Source organism: Xyrauchen texanus, chromosome 37 (genome assembly GCF_025860055.1).
Source record: "Xyrauchen texanus isolate HMW12.3.18 chromosome 37, RBS_HiC_50CHRs, whole genome shotgun sequence".
NCBI classification, from domain to species: domain Eukaryota; kingdom Metazoa; phylum Chordata; class Actinopteri; order Cypriniformes; family Catostomidae; genus Xyrauchen; species Xyrauchen texanus.
This window is the reverse complement of record NC_068312.1, coordinates 3645030-3661161: the sequence shown is the minus strand read 5'-3', so window position 1 is coordinate 3661161 and position 16132 is coordinate 3645030. Positions and strand designations below refer to the sequence as shown.

The 16132-nt window shown below is 41.7% G+C and overlaps 1 protein-coding gene and 1 pseudogene across 2 annotated transcripts in view; one reads left to right on the top strand and one right to left on the bottom strand.

Moving 5' to 3' along the window:
• wnt5a (wingless-type MMTV integration site family, member 5a) overlaps positions 1-16132 on the top strand; it is a 66879-nt gene that overhangs the window by 8438 nt on the left and 42309 nt on the right. The window lies entirely within an intron of this gene.
• LOC127631250 (zinc finger BED domain-containing protein 4-like) lies at positions 5070-6896 on the bottom strand (annotated as a pseudogene).

Here is a 16132-nt window from a genome sequence, read left to right as displayed (position 1 = left end):
AATGCCACCAGATACCACAAACAAGACATAGCTGACTACTAGTTCCCTAGCTTTAGGGAGGGGCGAAAGTGCGAATGTCATTCAGAACACAAGATAATATAAGTGTTTACTTGCAAAACTTAATGTGCAAAATTATATATTAATTATATATTGTTTTTGTGATCGTTAGGAGCCGAAATCGAAATCACGATCAAAATGTTACTAATTGCACAGCCCTAACATAAGTACTGCGGAGCTAGACCATTCAAAGCTTTGTACGTAGTTAACAGAATTTAAAAGTTTATAAAAAATGTAACAGGTAGCCAATAGGGCTGTAACAATATGCGAAACGCAACCGAAATCGCGATACAAACATCCATGATCCTGTGTCACGGTTCCTGAAGACCGAACTGCGACACACGCCCCTCTCCAACCCCAGAAGCCTGCCAACAGTTACAGATGCAGTCCCTTGAGCTCTTTACACACAGTACAATACAATTCTACTACAACAAAATTCATTTTCTCGTTTCACTGTAAACATAAGAATGCTGTTCTACAAACATTGATAATTTGATTTTCAAAGGACAGATTGGTATCAAATATAACACCTATGTTCTTCGCTGTTGAAGATGATGTAACAGTACATCCATCGAGAGTCAAATTATATTTTAGTGGCTTATTTTGGGATGGAGTCCGTCTCTCTCTTTAGCATGTCAGGTCTACCCCAAAAACTCTTCCAATTGTCTATAAATCCTATTCTATTCTCCACACCACTCAGACATCCACTGACACTAATCTACTATAAACCTCGTCACCATGACGAGCAGGGAGGGGGCCAGAGCATATTACAGTGTCTGACATAGTTTTTGCAAATTCACACACCTCTTTAACATTATTTTTAGTGATCTCCAACTGGCCAAGCCAGACATCGTTAGTGTCTGGCTTGTTAGTTTCAGCAGCCGACATGGATAACAATTTTAGAAAATCTATGTTTAGCATTAGCCAGCACATGTAAATTTGATTTGATGTGAGACGCTCTGGCACCCGAAATGCAATTACCAATAGTGGCTGGAGTCTCTATTTACACATTCCTTACAATAGAATCACCAATAACAAGGGCTCTTTCAACATGATTCCCAGTGGGAATCCCATTCCCAAAGAAATTATTGTAAACACTAACAGGAACGGGAGAGTGGTGTCTTTTTGCTGAGCAAGTATGCCGCCGAGACGTCACCCAAATGCCCTGTTGCAGGGGCTCTACAGCCGGAACCAAAGTGTGTGTGTTGCTCTCTGTACTGCCCGCATCCGAAACAGTATCTATCGGCTTCTATTTCTCACTGACCTCCACTAGCGTTTGGATGCGTGTCTCTAACTCATTAACCTTCTCTGTCAGCCTGACTAATTCCTTACATTTATCACATGTGAATCCCTCACTGCTGACGGAGGAGAGTACCGTAATTTCCGGACTATTGAGCGCACCTGAATATAAGCCGCACCCACTGATTTTTAAATAAAATATTATTTTGAACATAAATAAGCCGCACCTGTCTATAAGCCGCAGGTGCCTACCGGTACATTGAAACAAATTAACTTTACTCAGGCTTTAACGAAACACGGCTTGTAACAAAAATAAATAGGCTTTATCGAAACACGGTGTGGCAGCAGGGGCGTAGTCAAGCGCCCGTCCGGGAGAGAAAAGCGGTAAGGGCGCTTACACCTGAGCTAAATTATGTCTAACACCGGTGTCTAATTTCAATAAGCATGGGGAGAGCGGCATAAAAAGGCAGCAGCCACAGAGCTGAGAAAGTGACACACGTCAGTCTAGTGTTGGCGCATAGAAGAATTGAGAAACTTTATAAAATTGATTGTAAACATTGCTGTGGCCATTAAAGGCCTTACCTGGAACGTCAAGTGCCCTGCTGAAAACTGTCACACTGGTGCCCGTGTGACAGTTTTCCCAAGAAGGACACGTGAAGCAGGGCACTTGAAATTAGACACCGGTGTTAGACATAATTTAGTGCAGGTGTAAGCGCCCTTACAGCTTTTCTCTCCCGGACAGGCGCTTGACCACGCCCCCGCTGCCACACACGGCTTGTAATAAAACATTTGCAGTAAACAGTAGCCTACCAAGAAAGTCATTGGTCACTATCTTCCTCCTCTTGTGCACATGAAACCACTGAAGTCATCTCCTTCGGTGTCGGAGTTGAATAGCCTCAGATATAGTTGTCTTTTTGCACTGAGTCAATTCCTCACGCTGCTGTTTCCAGCGTCTTATCATCGACTCATTAAGACCAAGCTCCCGTGCAGCAGCCAGATCAATCGCCTTCAACTTGAAAGCAGCATCATATGCATTTCTCCATGTCTTTGCCATGGTGAGGGTGACAAAATTACTACCGTAATCAGAATGATGGGAAGTTTGAGCGTGCTCGATTTAATCTAAACAGTAAACAAAAAAAGTTTTTTTTTAATAATTTTTATTATTTCTTTCACACATTCAACATAACACAAATAAGAACAGTAATTGACAGGACAATAATAAAAAATAAAAAAATAGCGCCCTTTTTTTTTTTTTTGGGTAGATTACCAAGAGGGTAGAGAAGGACGGCTGTGTGTGTGTGTGTGTGTGTGTGTGTGTGTGTGTGTGTGTGTGTGTGTGTGCTAGAATGGACATTACCATGCGTGTAAGTTTGTGTATGATTGAGTATTTTGTATTGAAATGTTGGAATCAGCAGGATTGATATAATATGAATTGTTGTAATTAAAGTACTGTGTCCTAGTTATAAGAGGGAATGGGTTGGGTTGGGTCAGGCTCAACGGATCTTTCCTCTGACTGCTCCAGCCCTCACCGGGGCCAAGGAGCATATTAATCCTAGGAGAAAAAAAGTTGTTTTGACCTTAACCCGTTCGGCAATTTCATTTGTCTAATGAAAGCTTCATGCCGCCAAAAAACTGAGCACGTCACAGAATGTTTTTTTTTTTATTTATTTTTTTATAAAATTTGAAAGCAGGAAAAATCCATATATTAGCCGCGTCATTGTATAAGCCGCGAGGTTCAAAGCATGGGAAAAAAGTTGCGGCTTATAGTCCGGAAATTACGGTATTGTAAACATGTGACATGCAATGCAGGATGAAATAACAAATTGTTTGTTGTTGTTTGTTGTTCCTGAGCAGTGAGGGTTTGAGATTGATGTGAATCCCTCACGCAATTGTTTGTTGTTTTTGTTGGTTGTTCTTGATAAGCGGTGCTTTGAGATCGATACAATAATCTGTGTAACACAGAGGAAAAAAACGGGTGCACGCTGAAAAATGCACGTGGTTTAAAATAGAAAGATTGCGATAAAAATAGAAATATGCATGCATTTGAATCGCGATAAGAGAATAATGCGAGGAAAAACCTGATGCACGCTTCAAAATTTCAGATGTTAAGGATTAAAGCTGAAAACAGATATATAAGCAATGCTAAAAAAAACTAGCAGGTGAAACACAGACTCTAGCTAGGCGCAGCAGCAACAGGTAAAATACACGCAGATGAAACAGTAGAAAAGCGGAAAACCTGAAATGCGGTAAAATGACAAAGGATATAACGATGAACATATGAGAATAAGAATAAGCAATGCTAAGCAGCCTAAGCAGGCTACAAACACTTGTGCAGCGTGCTGAGGTCAGGTCAGCCAGAACACCAAAACATATTTATTATGATTAGGGCTGGTGAATTGCCATAGACATCTGATTTGATATTCAGTGGCAGTTCTAGACCATTTTAACTGGGGTGGCAACTCATAACTTAAATGTCCTCTGTTAAAGTATAACACAACATTTTCTTTTTTAATATTTTCTAACATTATTATTTCTGAAGAAAACCAAATATTTACCAACCAAAATTGCATCAATTTTATGATGAAAACTACAAGCTGCAAATACTGGAGTCAATACATCATAGCATTTGGTGTTTGCCCACATATTTTAAAGGGATAGTTCACCCAAAAATGAAAATTCCATCCCAGATGTGTATGACTTTCTTTCTTCAGCAGAACACAAACAAAGATTTTTAGAAAACTCTCAGTTCTGTAGGTTCATACAATGCAAGTGAATGATGACATTTCTAGCTCCAAAAATCACATAAAGGAAACATTTAAGTAATCCATATGACTCCAGTGTTTAAATCCATATGAACCATCAAAGTAATATTTTAATGAAAACTTAACACAAACATAAACACAGCCACAGCTGCTCATTTGGACTCCATGACAGCACATCCCTCCTACTTGCCAGGTTTCAGCACCAATTTTTATTCATTTTTTTTATTCAATTTTTTATAATTTTTTTATCATTATATTTGTCTTGTTGCTGTTTTGTATTGTTGTGCACTGGAAAATTCCTTGTGTGTGTAAGCATACTTGGCAATAAATCTTATTCTGATTCTGATTCAATGTAACAGTTAAAGGTCGGGCAAGGAGGAGGAGGGAACCAGAGGAACCATCAAAGTAATATTTTAATGAAATCTTAAACAAAACACAAACATAAACAAACACACTCTCTCTCTCTCTCTCTCTCGCATCCAGCTTGTCTTTATCCCTCTCCTCTGCTGATAAGCCTGATTGAGGGCAGGGTGTGCACTAGAGCCCGACCGATAAAGGATTTTGAAGGCCGATACCGATACAAATATTTGTTGGGTTTAAAATCCGATAAACCGATATATCGGCCGATATTTTATTATTTTCTTTTTTTTCCAGAAACGCGCAACAAAACATTAACAGATTTCCCTAACATTAGTTATTTGTAGTTATTTATGAGTTTTAACTAAAATAATATGATAATGCATTTTAAAAAGAAACTTGTTTCTTTTATTGTCACAACAGAACAGAGGAACATCAAAATATATTAAAGTTCTGATAAATAAAATGTATAAAAATACAAACTTAAGATATGAAACGTAAAGTCCTTTGAACAAAAACACAAAAACAACAACAACCAAATCAAAGTTACCAGTATTAAAAGACTTGGTATAGCTTCATAAATATAACTTTAAACTATACTACTTATAAATTGCTAACAGTATATATGAGGTAGTGTACTGAATCAGTCAATCCTCAATAGCTCCAGTCCAGCAGAGGCAGGTTGTAGTACAAGAAGCAAAGTTTCTCTGCATTATCTCCTTTCAAAGAGCTTAGCCTATCCTCATAAATATTCCCTATGGTGCTGAACACTCTTTCAGCTCGCCACAGAGGAGGGTGGACAGGAGAGGTACTGCCTTGCCAAAACTGACAGTCTGGTGAAACGGTTGGTGTTGTGTTTCCACCAATCGTATGGATTCCCACTCTTTCTGTCAATGACAGGCTCTCTGAAGTACCGTTCTAGCTCTTCGATGATCCCCTCTGGTTCCACTGCCTCACTGGTGGATGGAAGGAGCACAGTGTCATACAGCGAGTCTAAGAGACTGGGTACTTGGTCCTCTGTTCTCGCCCTTTTGGGATCGGTCTCCTCAGATGGAGTTTGCGTGGCATAATCTGGTGGACTGGTCTCCATAGCCTCTTTTAGCCAGGTTTTCACTTTTACCAGAATTTCTGGTACCAAAGGCCGCTCTTTGTAGCGTGGGTCCAGGGCACAGGCAAGCACCACCTCTTTAGCGTCTTTAACTTTTGCAAATCTTTTTTGCAAACTGTCCAGCATGAATTTTCTTGTGGTTTGAATACCCCTGGTGGTTGGTCCCTCTGACTCCAGTAAACGTTGTAACACTGCTAAACATGGTATGATGCAGGATGTGGATGAGTCCTCTCTGCTGAATTCCAGTGTCACCTCCTCCAGTGGTCCAAGGGTCTCTGCCAGGTTTGGCCTAATGGACCATTCCTCTGCTGACAGACATGAGAAATGTCCATGGTCGCTAGCATACGCAGTGATGGCTCTTTTCTGTTCAATCATCCTCACCAACATGTGCAGTGTCGAGTTCCACCTTGTCTGTACTGCCTGTATGATCGAATGCTGTGCGACACCTAGCTCCTCCTGAATTTTAGATAGGCGTTGCTGTGCCGTAACAGAGTGGTTGAAGTGAGTTGAAATTTTCTTCAGCTTTGCCAGAATGTCCACCACCACTCTCTGGGAACTGAGGCCATCATTGATAGCTAGGTGCAGTATGTGAGCACTGCAGCTCAGGTCTGGCATCTCAACAAGAGCATGCCTTTCACCATATTTGCCCCACTGTCCCTGAGTACAAGCATGACCCGCTCCTCATCAATTTCCCATTCTTCAAGCATGGACAGAAATGTCTCTCCAATGTACTGTCCTGTGTGGGACTGTGACAAGGATTTCACATTCAAGACAAGTTGGACCTTTTTCCAATTCTTGTCAATGAAATGAGCAGTCAGGCTCATGAGTGCCTCATTTGACCCTGACCAACAGTCGGTGGTAAAAGAAATGCTGTTTCCTGCATTTTCAACTGACAGCAATTTCTTTATTTTGTTTACAACTCCTGTGTAAATCTCATCCATCTTCTTTGTACTGGAAAAATGTATCTGTCTTTAATGGGTATCTGGGCTCTGCTTTGGCCATAACCCTTTTAAACCCTGCACCCTCAACAACTGTAAAAGGCAGGATGTCAGTGGCTATCATCTCCATCAGGAGTTTGTCCATTTCTTGAGTTCTTGGATCATTTAGAGTCCATTTTGTGGTTTTCTCTAGCACTTGTTTTAGGTTTGGCTGTGTCATACTCATCAATGATGTGGTTGGCTGTGCATCTTTTGCCTCTTCTCGTACATCTCTGTGTGTTTTGATTTAAGGTGTGCCCACAAGTTGGATGTATTTTTAAATTTGAGGCTGCCAGATCCCTGGCTCACAGAGGCTGTACAGATGTTGCATGTGACTGTACCTGATGGGCCTTTTGTGAAATGCTCCCATACTTGACTTCGTCCACCACTTGCCATCTGTCAAAATATAAAGTAAACAAGCCAGATGAGATATACAAAAAACAACATAACATAAAACGTAACATAAACATACAAATAAAATGATTGCTGCTACAGCCACAACTATTACTACCAGCGTTATTATTATTATTATTGACAGTAATAATTACAAAAAATAATGATGACATTATTACTAGATATATCATCATAATTTATATTATCATTAAACAAGATAAAGGTCATTCCTAAATGTTTGTGTGCGTGTGTATTGTAATAATTAGTCCCACTCCCTACATTGCCTTATAAGCTTACCTTATAATTACAATGTCAGCTTGCTTATCCCTTTACCTGCACTTTTTAAATTCTTTCCATCAAGCTACATCAAACCATTTTCAATCATCAGTTGCTGCCTGCCTTCTAAAACCTATTATTTAGCGATTCTAAATCCATTATGTGACTCGTTAATGCTGCGGCTGAACGACAGTCTGCAACGCACACTTGGCGTCGTTGGATTCACACACATCATGTAAAAGAAAAGCTAACTTTGTCTTTTATGCACAAGATACGTTTGATACTTTTTCCTCTGTCTAAATGTTCACTCCTCGCAAGTCTAACTTACATTTTACAATGCAGGGACTGTAACTAGAGATATGCTAGTTATAAATACAGTAATAATCATTACTTTATTTAGGCAGAAAAAGTTCGTTGTGGTTTCCAAGCTCATTACTGTTAACGTTAGCGGTCTTCCACTGATGATAGTGGCATTAGCTAGCTTTGTGGTTAGCTAGTCTATGCTGAGCCATAATTTAGCAATGGATAACGTCATACTGCAAATTGTAAAACATACATTTTCAATATAACAGGCCAAGGAGAGATGATACGTCTCATTGCTATAACTGTCACAGCTATTAAAGAAATACTTCAGTCACATCGTCAAAAGTTAAAAGGACAGTCAGTCAACTACACTGTAACAACGTAGCGTAATTATTACTAGCTAATTCCGCTTCACTCTCGGCTTATTTAACAGCAGCAAAACTGGACATGATAGTCACAAATTTTGTCATGCTTATTTGAGTTAAGAGAACTGATGGGGATGTTCTTTTAATTGTTATTCAAGCAATGTATGTGACCAACTCACCATGGCATGAACACACTTCACCGATGATCTCACTCACGGATAACTGATTCTCTCTGCCCGACTCTGGCTGGATCAGCAGATTGCAGGATGTGTGGCGCGTTATACACGAGTGTTGCCAACAGGGACGGTGTAGAGTGCCCTCTGGTGGACAAACTATACAACTCCAACACTCATGACATGGTTGAAGGGTGTTTCGTCCGTTTTTTTTTTTTTTTTTTTTTTAAATATTCATTTATCGGCCATTATAAATGCCGATACCGATAGTTTGGAAAATGCCTAATATCGGCCGATAATATCGGCCTGCCGATAAATCGGTCGAGCTCTAGTGTGCACATTCACGGCCCGGCCCCAACTTCCACCTCGTCACACTCACCTATTATATCGCTTCTGAAGACATGGATTTAACCACTTGAGTCTTATGGATAAAGTATGTGATTTTTGAAACTACAAAAGCCTGATTACCATTTACTTGGATTATATAGATCTACAGAGCTGATATACTCTTCTAAAAATATTTGTTTGTGTTCTGCTGAATGAAAAAAATGAATACACATCTGGGATGGCATGAGTAAATGATGAGAGAATTTTCCTTTTTGAGTATATTCCTTTAAGCCATGTTGTTCTTTAGAATGACAATTGCTGTAAAATGATTGAGTAAAATGAATGTCACAGGCATGTTCCTTATAGTGCATTGTTAGAATGAATGCATTATAAGGAACATGTAGCTTCTTATCTTGTAAATGTTAACCTTTTCATTCTAGATTGTTGGCATTTTTAAGCATTTTTAAATTAGTTTATTTCAAATGGTCCTGCAGTGTAGCAAATACTGTAGTATGTAGTATTTTAATTACTGATGAGGTCATAAATGTTGTATGCACAATAATTATACAAAAAAATAGAAAATGCTATTAAAAGTGTTAGATGGAGTATGGCACATTACATCACAGGACATGCCAACTTCGCAAAAGTATTTAGTGTCAGCTACCCCCATAAACTAAAAAGTGTAGGCCTATCATATCAGCAGCATTGCACAGTGAAAAACATCAAATCAATGATAATAAATTTTTTTATTTATACAAAATTAATATCATTATTATGTATATGTTTTTATAAATGAAAACCTGGCAAACATACAAATCTAAAATATTACCTTTAAAACAAGTATTGCTTGCCAATCAGTCTTAAACAAGTTGGGCTAAGAAGCAATCAATATACATTCAGAATTTGAGGAAAATAATTTGTTTATAATTTAGCATTTAAAGTAATCTTTCTGTACTTTTCTTCTTGTTTTGGTTTGTTTCTAAACCAGAACATAGAATGTACACTAATTAGAACTGAAGTAGGAGCTGTCTACCACTGAAATTGCTGCCAATGCTTCCAGAATGCAATAAAGGTCATTGAACACCTTTAAAGAAGAAACACTTTCTTCCACTCACGCTCTCTGGAGGCAACAATCATACAAAGATATCATTAGCACAATTGGGTTCAAGAGTACAGTTGAAGTTAGAAGTTTACACATAGTTAAACTGAAGTCATTAAAACAAATTTTTTAACCACTCCACAGATTTAATATTAGCTAACTATAGTTTTGGCAAGTCATTTAGGACATATATGTTGTGCATGATACAAGTAATTTTTCCAACAATTGTTTACAGACAGATTATTTCACTTTGAATTGACTATATCAAAATTACAGTGGGTCAGAAGTTGAAATGATGACAAAAGTGATGTCAAGCCTTTAGACAATTAGCCAATTAACTTCTGATATTAGATGTACTGAAACCCCAGTGGGCAGAACGCCCCTCCGCTTTTCTGGCAGCAAATAGGAACACTCCTCCGCCCCTGGCAGCGGCCCTACCGCTCCGGGCAGTCGGGGCGTTTCTTCCCTCCTCCCCTCGCGGACGGAAGTCTCCCTCGACCCCTCCGCGTCTCCCTCGCTCCAGGCGGTCGGGGTATCCAGTCCCCACTTGCCCCGCGGACGACGGATGTTCTCCGCATCCGGGCGGTCAGGCTACTCCGTCACCCGGCAGATGGCAGCGGCGCTCCCCAGGGTGGACGGCAGTGTCGAGGACTCTCAAAAAACACTTACTCAATCTTTATTTGATTTTGACCAATGGAATTATGTTGTGACTAAAAAAAATCCAAAATAAATCAGAACGCGTGCAGGGATTTGGCATGTTCATCATGTACTGCGGTAAAGCGGATGGGGGGGTGGTAAACTGAATTGCGTAACCGAGTCGGATGGTCCTGGCAGCCAGTGGGATGGGTTGGGAAGTGAAAGCCACGCATCCAAGCTCCGTGCTAGGGGCACTAACGGGAGGATTATTTTTTACATACCAGGGGCTGGAGTAGGTAGTATGGCGTCGGGAGGCAAAGGTGCGTCCCGAGGCTCTGGTGCTGAGAAAAGACTTGAAGCACTTACCTTGCTCCGCATTCCCAGCAGGGGGTGTGTTAGTGACTGAGGAGGAGGTTAGGTGGAGGCGTCCTCTAGACTCGTCAGAACCGGCCTACCGGGGAACAGTCATGGGGCTGAAGGTGGGGGGTCCACGTCTAGCATGCCGGGACTGTTGAGGTGTGGCGGCAGAGTGTCGTGAGAACGGCATTTGCGGGCCAGGTGACCCAGAGACATAAAAAAGGAAATCGCTCTTTTATTGAGAATGTGGGCAAATGAAATAAATTAAAACAAGGATTCTCCTCCCGGTCCACCACCGGGGGACAGAGTGGTCTGCTTACCAGCTCCGGAGTGAACGTCTCTGGGTCGATCGTCTCAGGAACGGCTGGGAGCCTTCAGGGTCCTCGAGGGAGTCTGTGAGACGGGGGACGTGCGCTTCCTGCGGGGCGCTCAATGCGGGGGCTGAGAGCTGGGCCCGGGTTGAGGCGGAGTTGCAAGTTTTTTAGCCACAGGAGGACGCCCTCGCCGAGCAGACGGGGCTTGGCCCGTTGCGGCAGGTTTGCGGCAGGGCAGGATGTGTGAAATGGCCTCCGTCTGCTTTTTCACCACGGAGAACTGCTGGCCGAAGTCCGCGACGGTGTCGCCAAAGAGGCCAAACTGGGAGACAGGGGCGTCGAGGAAGCGTGTCTTGTCCGTCTCGCGCATCTCGACCACGTTCAGCCACAGATGACGTTCCTGAACCACAAGTGGGGCCATCGCCTGCCTGAGTGACTGCGCTGTGGCCTTCGTGGCCCTGAGGGCGAGGTCGGTTGCTGAGCACAGTTCCTGCAGCACATCGGGATCAGGACTACCCTCGTGCAGAGTGCCTTGGCCTGGTGGACTTGCAGGAGGGCCATGGCGTGCAGGGTGTAAGCGGCATGTCCAGCGGCACTGTAGGCCTTCGTGGTGAGCGAGGATGTCGTCCTACAGGCCTTGGAGGGGAGTACAGGGTGACCCCGCCAGGTGGTAGGGTTTCCGGGGCACAGGTGGATCGCAAAAGCCCTATCCACCGGGGGAATCGCTGTGTATCTGTGGGCCGCTCCTCCATCGAGGGTAGCAAGAGCGGATGAGAGAGTGGCTTTGTGACGAGTGGAGAGGGGTGCTCTCCATGATGACGTCAGCTCATCATGCACCTCCGGGTAAAAATGGACCGGGGGGTGAGCGAGGCTGTGAGTGGCGCCCAGACCCCAGGAACCAGTCATCCAACCGCGATGGCTGTGGGGAGGAAGGAAGGTTCCAGTCCAAGCCCACGCTGGTGGCAGCCCGGGAAAGCATGTCTGTCATCTAAGCGTCAGCCTCAGCCTGGGCGTGCTGGCCCGAAAGCGGCAGCCCAGGGGAGTCATCCGCGTCAGATCCCATGCTCTCCGATGCAGCGGCTCACCACCTCAAGCTCCATAGGATAAGCAGGCTGGCTGTGAGGCAAGCCGCTGTTGCCTCGAGCACGGACGGGAGTCAACGAGCGTGTCTCAAACGCAGCCTTGGTGTGATCGCTACCCAGACACACGAGACAAACGTGTTCCATCAATGGAGCACCGGTGGAGAGAGTCAGCAGCTTCAAGTTCCTCGGTGTCCACATTACTGAGGAACTCACATGGTCCGTCCACACTGAGGCCATTGTGAAGAAGGCTCACCAGCGCCTCTTCTTCCTGAGACGGCTGAGGAAGTTTGGAATGAACCACCACATCCTCACACGGTTCTACACCAGCACTGTAGAGAGCATCCTGACTGGCTGCATCACCGCCTGGTACGGCAATAGCACCGCGCACAACTGCAATGCCTTGCAAAGGGTGGTGCGAACTGCCAGGAACATCATCGGAGGTGACCTTCCCTCCCTCCAGGACATATATACCAGGCGGTGTGTGAAAAAAGCTCGGAGGATCATCAGAGACTCCAGCCACCCGAGTCATGGTCTGTTCTCACTGCCACCATCAGGCAGGCGGTATCGCAGCATCAGGACCCGCACCAGCCGACTACATGATAGCTTTTTCCCCCAAGCAATCAGACTGCTGAACACTTGATCTATCAGGATCAATAATTAGCACTGCACTTTATTAATCTATAATCTCACACTGGATTGTTAACATATTCTCCTCAATATACTACTTCATATACATATATATATATATTTCATATACTCCTTACTTATTGCATTGTATAATGTGTATTCTATATTGTGTGTATTGTATATAATTATCGTGTTGTGTAAGTATGTGTACATTTGATATGTAAATTGTGTTGTGTAAGTATGTTGTTTATTGTAATTGGTATATGTCTCGTCACTGTCATGACTGCTATGTTGCTCGGAACTGCACACAAGAATTTCACCTACTGTTGCACTTGTGTACATGGTAGTGTGACAATAAAGTGATTTGATTTGATTTGAAACGCCTGTGGCAGTCTGAAGCGGAGAGCACTCTACCGCATACAGGAACTACACAGGGTCGGCAAGGCATCTTTAGAAAGACGCGTCCTGAAAAGGACTTTCAACGTTGCTGTGTATTGCTCTTTTAGTGAAATATACTCTTTTAAAGAAAATCACTCTTAATAACTCTAAAAGAGTTTTTTCTCTGCGCTGTCGAATCGCCCAGGGGCAAATTGCACTGCGTGCAAGGAAGGAGAAAGCCGCTGTAATGCACCATCAATCCAACAGCATGCAGAGCATCAGAGGAATACAGGAACAGGTGCACAACCATTGGCTCCGAAGAAAATTTCTACAGACAGCGACAGACGGGGAACTACAGTTTCAAAGTAACTTCCCCAACACTGCAAACTGGCTTTACTTGGTCTCCCACCAAATAAAAGCTAAATTAAATATATCACTGCTGTAGGGTTATGTAATTATTCAATGTAATGCTACTACTACTAATAATAATAAAATAATTAAAAAAAGGATTGTAAAAAAAAAACATTTCACATGTTAACACGCAGAGATGCTTCTGTTCATGAAAAAGAATCTTCTTCATAAATTAGCACAAAAAAAAAAAAAACCCTTATTGATCGACAGCCTATATACTAGAGATGCACCGATTGCAGTTTTCATGGCCGATTCCGATTTATGATTTTTTGCAAGTGTGACCTGCTGATGCCGATTTTTTTGATTCCGATTTTCTTTCTAAGAACCATTATTGACCGCATATACAAAAACAATCTACCTTTCTTCAATGCAACATTTTATTTTCATAATAAAATAAATTATTAAACATTACAATTTCCCCCAAACTGCACTAAGTTACAGGATCTTCTCTCACTTAAACAACTCTCAAAATAAAGTGCTCTGTGACTGGAAAGAGGTAGAAATAACAATTAACTGCAAATTAGTTGCTATATATAACAGATGTCATTTCCCACAATTTTTATAAATGGACCTTTTTCTCTTTATTACTCGTCTTTCAAAACAATTCCAAAGATCTGAAAAACTGAAGTGTCCAATATGCTCAATTTACGTTAGATAAATATCAGTTGTAAAACTGAGCACTGCTTCGGGATCGGCTTGTACCTATCAACACTCCCGTTTTTCCCGGGAGTCTCCCGTTTTGTTATTTCTCCCAAAAAAACCTCCCGTAATTTGTATGGCCCAAACCACGTTATATGACTAATCACATCAATATATATTATTCCAAGGTGGTCCAGTTGCCAGATCTTGAATGAAACGCATCCTACTCACACAATCGACACATCATACCAATTACAAATCATTTATGATCTCAACCTGGCAACCAAAACCCATTGGCACTGTTGATATCTGCGCAGGTAGTAGACGCGGGATGTTAAATCAAGCATCACTGGTAGAGGGGAGGAGAAGAATCAGCTGGTGCTCCGGTGAAAAAAAACTAAATATACATATACTTTTAACAACTGCTGGATGGAAGAATATAATTTCACATCCCGAAGCCATATCGACAATGCCCACGCCTTTTTTCAATGTGTTTCGCACTGATTTTAATATCGGACACGGTGGGAAAAATTACGTTACTCAGCACATTAAATCACAACGGCACAATTTGTATGTATTTAGCCTGCCTCTGCCATCCAGCACCCCACTTCCCCTCTCCCGGATTTGTGTACCCAAATGTTGACAGATAACAGGCTGCGTGTGTGACATGACACGAGATTAAACAACTCGGGCAACGCGACGTCGGAAAACAACCACTTACTCTGTATCGAGGAAATTTAGCCGATTTCTGATCCCTCTGTCCTCAACTATGGAGAACAACTGGTCCAGGGCCATGAATTCTATAATTTTCCTTGTAATTGCTTTGGTCTTTTCGCTGCTCATTCCAAGGGATGACAGGAGAGGCTGCTGACTTGTGACTGACTCTGAGCTCTGGCTAGATTTAGCCGCTTTCACTTTTTAGCTTCTTTTTTAAAATGGGCATTTTCAGCTGGATGATGGTGTTTTAAATGTCTAATTAGGTTTGTTGTTCCGAAAGTTATTGTGGTGGTTCCCCCACGGTTTACTTTGGCCTTACAATTATTACACATTTCGAACTTTATGTATTCTTCACAGTGATGATCTTCCACGCCAATGACATGTTTACGTGCGGCTGTGACGTTATTGCCTGCGCCGCTGGCAACAAAACGGACCGGCTTGGAATCGGAAAGACGTGAGGCTGACCGGCCGAGCATGTGAAAAATCTGATAATTCCGGTCCCTGGCCGGTCGATCGGTGCATCTCTACTATATACATCTTGGTTTTAAATGTGCACTCAGTAATGTTTTGTTTGTGTCATCTTGGACTTACACTGACACCTAATGGTGTAGATGTAGCATCTTTCAAATTCAATAGTTTTCAGTTACTGATGCCATTGTAAAAATTTTATTTTCACAAACAGTCATGATTTTATCAGTACTTGTACTCATCAAAACATTGCTTTAGGACATCCTTAATTAATAGGAAAAATATTGCCCACCAAAATTTTTGGTTGAAAATGGCATAAAATGCACTTTTCTAAGAGAAGCAATATACATTAATTCATACACACAAATTCAGTGGGCATGGCCATGAAGTTTTGGTATTTTCATGCAAGCATGTGCTAAGTATAGGCGCAAATAAGTTTGTTGAAATTGCTGGGCCAAGTGCAATTTAATCCAGCTGAGGTTCTTCTATGGTTATTTCACCATCTGAATTCTATTAAACTGTATAGTCCATTCCCTCAAGCATCAGCGATATAAACAAAGACAGCACATTGATAAGAACTTGCTAAGTTAAATGGATTTTATGCAATGAATTAGAAGAATGAGTTACATTCTTTAGCGAATTAACTGGATCCTTGTTGAATGTCAGGTGACAAGTTCCTTTTATACACATGGAAAATGTGATCTCATCAATGTATTAACAGTGATTGTTATCGGAACCAAAAATATTTCTAAATTCAAATTACATCCAAACAAATCAAAATATTATCAAAATAATGAAGTGGTCATAAAAATCCTACCAAATCCAAACATTTTACTCTTCAACTTCCACCGGCCCCTTTTGCAGTGACGTAAAAATCCCTATATGACAATAGGTGGAAAAATACCAATAAAAATACATGAATACAATTGTGAATATTGCCTTAAAATTATAATAATAATAATTGAAGTACAAAAAAAAAACATGACCTTTAGTAAGTTTAACACATCTCATACATTTTTGTTTCATAAAATGTCTACAACTGCGATTGTCAGGGACATTTTTTGATA